General features: G+C 31.4%; 1 long non-coding RNA gene across 1 annotated transcript in view; it reads right to left on the bottom strand.

The window, feature by feature from the left end:
• Positions 1–6,281, bottom strand: part of LOC136796568 (uncharacterized) — a 147,722-nt gene that overhangs the window by 30,345 nt on the left and 111,096 nt on the right. Inside the window, exon 2 of the long non-coding RNA XR_010844299.1 lies at positions 528–790. This is a non-coding gene — a long non-coding RNA (uncharacterized lncRNA). The remainder of the gene's footprint in view (positions 1–527; positions 791–6,281) is intronic.

Raw genomic sequence — 6,281 nt, 5'->3', positions numbered from 1 at the left:
TGTAGACACCTGATTGAACTACATCTTTGAATATATTAAATCCACATATTATTGGTCTAGGGTTTCTATGTTTAAAGTAAATTAGCTTGAATAACACGTGAATAAATATCATTGTGAATAACCTATGTAAATATAAGGTGCGAATTGGAGTTTCTGTTATAGTAAGTCTGTGTAAAAGAAAGCTTGCGGAGTCATTGGGAACATTATCAATCCAACAGTCGATTAGTAAAGGTTGGATAAGAAGAATTTTAGAAATTTGGTAACAGCTTAAAAGCCAACCGATTTTAATCTGGAATATAGAAGGCTCCATTTAATTATAAACATAAAATATGATTTACTGTAGTGCCATGTTAGTGCTCAAACTATGGTTGCAGAGTTGTTAGAGTAGTGAGTAATGCTGAACATCAGAGTGGATAAATCTTATAGTGATTAAGCCTCTTAGAAATAATACTAGATAGATACAATGGATAAATAAGATAAACTATAAAGAAACTACATTACAAATATATAATGAGAAAGGTACTCACCGAACGTTGGCTAGGGTGTGCCTCCTGCTATACCTGGTCCGATACTTGTGTAGTTGGCCGAGGGAGCCCTGCTCAGCCTGCATTCTGTGCGGCCGCTTCCTTAGCGGGGGCAGAGCCCTCAGGGGAGAGGGCCCCTCGTCCTCCTCGCCGGTCACCTCGTCGGCAGGGGGCTCCGCTCGCCTCTCCCCCTCCCCCCAGCACTTGCAAGGGCTCGACCCCAACCCTGCCCGGGGCTCTCCGGCCCCTTTCCTCTCCTTCCGCCCCTAAGCAGTCACAGGGGTCATCTATAGTAATCTCTTTAGTACATAACACCACGTTCATCCTGAAAGTGGAGGAAGTCCAAATGAAAAAATGAAACAGAAAAAAAAAATTAAGCTGACGGGTTTCAAACTATATTACAACAAAATAACAATTAAATTAAATTCAACTACTAAAAACTTGGGAGGGTATAGGCGGGGCTATGACAGGCCAAACTATTAACTAATAAACCCACCAATTCCACCTGCTTAACCTAAATTGAAATGAACACCGATAACTAAAAGGACCTTTGGAAACTTCAAATACAATCTCAAGATTAGCGAAGTAGCTCATAAATAAACTTTTTTTTTTTTGTGGACAGGCACCGGAAACAGCTCCATAGCAGGCTGACAGATATACGATTCCAAAGTATGGTCTTCTGGGATCAGATTGAATTCTAGATTATGAGGTGACTTCTATCGAACAACCGTCCATTCTGTTTTTCATATGAAAAACCAAAACGATATGAAGGAATAATGTGTAGTATAAGTATTATTTCATTAATCTTTCTTGGGGTTGGCAAAAATTATCAATAAATAGGCCCACTTGTCGAAGTTTTTCCCCATTTGTACCAGTAACGGTACTAAAAAGTTTGTGGGATGATGTTTACTTTGTATAAATTAATACATGGCAGCCGAATTCTTATTGGTTTTATCTTACTTGTTTTACTCAAATTCAAGCTCTTTTGAAAAGAATGAACCATTCGCAGAGCGCAAGAAACTCATATCAATATAAAGAGGATATTTTCAATGTTTGAGCAATAGCGATTATTTCCTCTAAGACCCTCACTCTTTTTGAGTTCTTTACATGAGGAAACGCTTAGGACAGTATTTATGCCCTGCTCATAACCAGTACATTGGATGATCTTAAAGCAGTCAGTTCCCAATCCATAGAAGTCAGCGGACCGTTAAGCAAGAAATTTGCGGGTCACTCCCACTCCTCACTTAAACCAAAGAGAGTCCCCCCCCTCGAAAAATATTTGAACATTAGGTAGCTTAAAAATTCATATTGAGTCACTTTTAGTGTGAATTTAGCTGTAAACCTTTTATATAGCCCCGAGTTTCAGGAATCATAATTAATATAATAGTTTTAACAATAAATCCTCACAAAAATATGCGTTGATGGACTCTCCCGTTGGGATTTTGGTCTCAGAGGGCTAGGTTCGGAACATTGTGGGTTCGATTCCCATCTGGGGCATTTAATATTTATTTCTCAGCAGTCCCAAGAAATGATTTTTGACAGCTTGGTCAGGATTCGGCAGAAACTTCAAAGTAGTCGAAAAGGAGTTGGTCAAAAACTAGCCCCACTTTCCGGACTCGTATCTCCACCAGTTACCAATACCAACAGTATTAAAAAAAATAAAGTAATCCATCGCGAATGATTGTTTAGTTTGGAAAACTAATAATGGACACATACTGATCTTCCAACATTATCAGGATGAACGGTTCAATTAGTACAGTAACTAAGTTCCTTTCGGTACTTTTTCTTGAAGTCATTTTCAATGGAAACATTCATTTAAAAATGAATATTATATTACTTTTCAAACAACTGTAATTATTACCTGATTGTTTTTCATGGATCATGCTGTAAATTTGAATGAATATGAAACCAAATCATGATATATATTAAAATAAAATATCTATAATTTGCATTTTATTTATTGACATTTTAGTTTAGTAATAAAATGGTAAGACATCATTTACAATACAAGATTTTTTGTTCTAAATACAAATGGTTAAAGTCGTACAACTTAAAGAGAACGGAAGACAATAAATAAGCAACTGTAATAACGTTAGTATAATTTGGTCAAAAATCAAAAACTAAATATATTAAAAAAATAATATAATTAAACTCATTTAGATAAACTTAACAAGAATATACAATTATGTTATGAAGAACTACTTAAAAAGACTGGATATATATTTATAAAAGTATTGAAACTAGTTACAAAATGATATGAAGAATCACATAGAGCAGTGCTACACTAAATGTAGTTCAACAAATGCTTTAGCAATCTTTATTGAGAAATAATAGTTCCTCAACGCATTTATTCAACGATAGCAACAATTTACTACAGGATAATATTATATTTCTGATGAAATAGGTCAATTATTTAAAACATGAATACTTAAAAACGTTAATAATTCAGAAAACATATTGGTAAAACATTGCTAAACATTTACATAGAATTGGTAAGATAAACAACCACATCAATGATGATAAAAATAATGTTAGCCTCTATCAATTTACAAGGCTACATACAAACCAAAATGCCTACAAGTTAAGATAAACAGAACAATAGAAATTTACATGCCCCAATTTCTGGACAACTGATGTTTAAGTGAACCGTTAAAGTTCTATAACACTTTACAAGCACACTGGTCTTGTATAAGATATATTTATACATGAAACAAGTTCCTTCAGTATGGGAAAAAAAGTAAAACTATTGAGTAGTTGCGAATCGGCCTAGGATTTGTTTGTTTCTTGGCACAAATACTATCAAGAAATCTACATAGAACAAGTTGGTATCTCCAATAATGACAACCAGAAAGACCACTGAATGTAGATTATGAAATAGCTGTTTTTGAAATCTTTATAAAATATATTTAATTAAAAATAACTAACTAATAAAGTTAAAATCCAAAGAATGGAGGACTTATTATGCATAAATTAGTAATCTTTATTTTATAAATTTAAATATTTGTCTTTACCTAAAGACAATGGATAGTAGCTCCATAAGACATACTCTAAAAAGAATTTTCAAATACTACTTGTGAAAAAAAAAGAAAGACTACAAAGATAAATTAACAGATGTTCAATTCCCAATTGAGTAAAAAATAAAAAAAATAAATAAGGAAAATATATTTAACGTTTCAAAAGAATGGACAAAAAAAAGGGATCTACCTCAAAACCAAGGAAGGAAGAAAATTCGGACCAAAAGATCTATTATAAAGTATATTGTCAATACAAATATATTTGTTAAAGATATTTTTATAAATACAGAAAAATTATCATGTAAAAAATAAATAAACATAGAATTATTGGTCGTTTGTTAATATAAATAGAATGTATTCCTTTTTTTTAATAATTTTTTGAGGTTTATTACTTCCATCATTTTCAATAAATTATTATTTATTTATTCATTAACATTGTACAACGTTTCGGGACCACTGTCCCATATTCATGGGACAACAGAGAAAAAGGACAAGAAGTAACAAATAGTAATAGCAATAATAAAAAGTTTTATAAACTACAATACATACCAGGACTTACAAATAAAATTAAAAAAACACTGAAAGAATATGACCATACAAATATCAGAACCGGTGTATACAACAATAATAAATTACAAAATAAATTGTCAAACATGAAAGACAAAGTTGATAAAATGGAAAAACTAAACGCAATTTATAAGATAGATTGTAAAAATTGTGAAAAAGTATATATTGGTGAAACATCAAAAAAACTAGAAACTAGGATTAAGCAACACATCACCAATTGTAAAAACACTAAAAATATAAATTGCACAGCTTTGGCCTATCACAGCATAAAACTGAACCACGAATTCAACTTTGAAAACACAAAAATAATAGATACAGCACAAAATACAAAAAACAGAAGATATCTAGAAGCTATATACATAACAAAAAATATACAAAACGCAGTAAACTATAAAACTGACACTAAATACTTAAACACACATTACGCAGAAATTATAAATAGACTTAAAATAAAAACATAAAAATCAGATAAAATAAACAGGTTTATGCGAAAAATAAAAAATCACTAAGTTTATAATAAATAAAAAACAAGGAGGTAACCAAAACAGCACACTGGACATGAGATAAGGTCCAAAGAGATAGTATGAAAGGTAGAATGATAGCTGTGCCACAGAGAAGTGAAGATGCAAAAATGGAGGACATGATTTCCCATATGAAATCATGAGGTGACTTTTATTGTATAAAATAAAATATATAAAGTAGAAGATTGGTGTTATATAGTTTTTAATATTGTTATAGGTTTTTATAGTGCATGAATATGGGACAGTGGTCCCGAAACGTTGTACAATGTTAATGAATAAATAAATAATAATTTATTGAAAATGATGGAAGTAATAAACCTCAAAAAATTATAAAAAATTGACTCACCAGACTTCCTAGAGAGATAATCCAGATTAGAATGTATTCCATTGAAAAGACTATAAAAAAGCTATATTTAAAATATTTACTTTAATAAATAACCACTTTGATCACATATTATGTATATTGGGGATATTACATATATAGTAATTAATTATCAATACTACACAAACTTGAATTCTATCATTAAAATTTGAAAGAAAATAAATTTCTCACAATATATGTTAGTGAATTTTTAATTTCTCAAATGTAGTATTTTATAGGTACAAATTGCATCAAAAAAAGTGATATTTTTTTAGTTTGAATTGAAAAAATAGATCAGAGTGGTTTAGATGAGCGGTGCTTGGTACCCTTAACTGAGATTGGTTCTCCCTGACAAGCTGTAACTGCAGGCAACAATATTGTCATCATGTTGAGTCCATCATCCAATATTGGTAATAACAGGTCGCTCGGCTCCTGCTTTATTGTGGAGGTCGTTCTCACAATGTCACAAGTGCCTCTTACATATTTTTTAACCGCATTGTTGTTAATAAATAAATTAACAATACAAAACATTATGTTAATATTTTGTTTTAAAAAAAAAAGATAAAATATTAACGAATTCTGTTAATATTTAAAACAACGTTTTTGTATCATATGGGTCTCGCATACGATATACATATTGTCTCACTATACACATTCGTCGCAAAAATAATAAAAATTTTTAGAATTTTGAGACACAAATGATTTTCTCTCTGTCAAACATTGGCGTGTTGACTATCTTTTGTTTTCTAGCCTCATCTCGTCCTAAAACAACGCACCAAACTTTGAAATTTCCATAGAAATAGCGTACTTTATTTAACAGATTCTAATAGTGAATTCGTAGAGTAATTTTTTTGATTCGACGCGTCCTGAAGGCATAATTTGTCAGAAGGCCGTAAACAATCTTTGAGTGCGGTGCTACAATGCCCTAAAAAATAAAATCGTTTTAGAATCCTACTTCGAAAGAATCCATCATCATAATTTTAATTTCGCCGTACAGCCAAGGAGACTATCTACCAATGTATGCCGCAATTAAACAATTATGATGATAGATTTTTAAGGGATATTTAATTTTGTAACGGTATTATTATTCAGGGTGAGTCGATTTTCCTAATGGTCAAAAGACGTGGAATATTGCGAGCGGATTACAATTGGTACTCCATTCCATCCGAAGTTCTGGAATTAGATTTGCTAGAAAAGCTTAGAAAATCAAGAATACAAAGAATACATGCCATTATCAGAACTTAATGAAAATTGGAATTCTAAAAATTGTAGAACACCCTGTATATAATAAAAT

Source organism: Halyomorpha halys, unplaced genomic scaffold, assembly GCF_000696795.3.
Source record: "Halyomorpha halys isolate HHAL.00 unplaced genomic scaffold, Hhal_1.1 Scaffold707.1, whole genome shotgun sequence".
Taxonomy (NCBI): Eukaryota; Metazoa; Arthropoda; class Insecta; order Hemiptera; family Pentatomidae; genus Halyomorpha; species Halyomorpha halys.
This window is presented reverse-complemented; position numbering and strand designations above follow the sequence as displayed.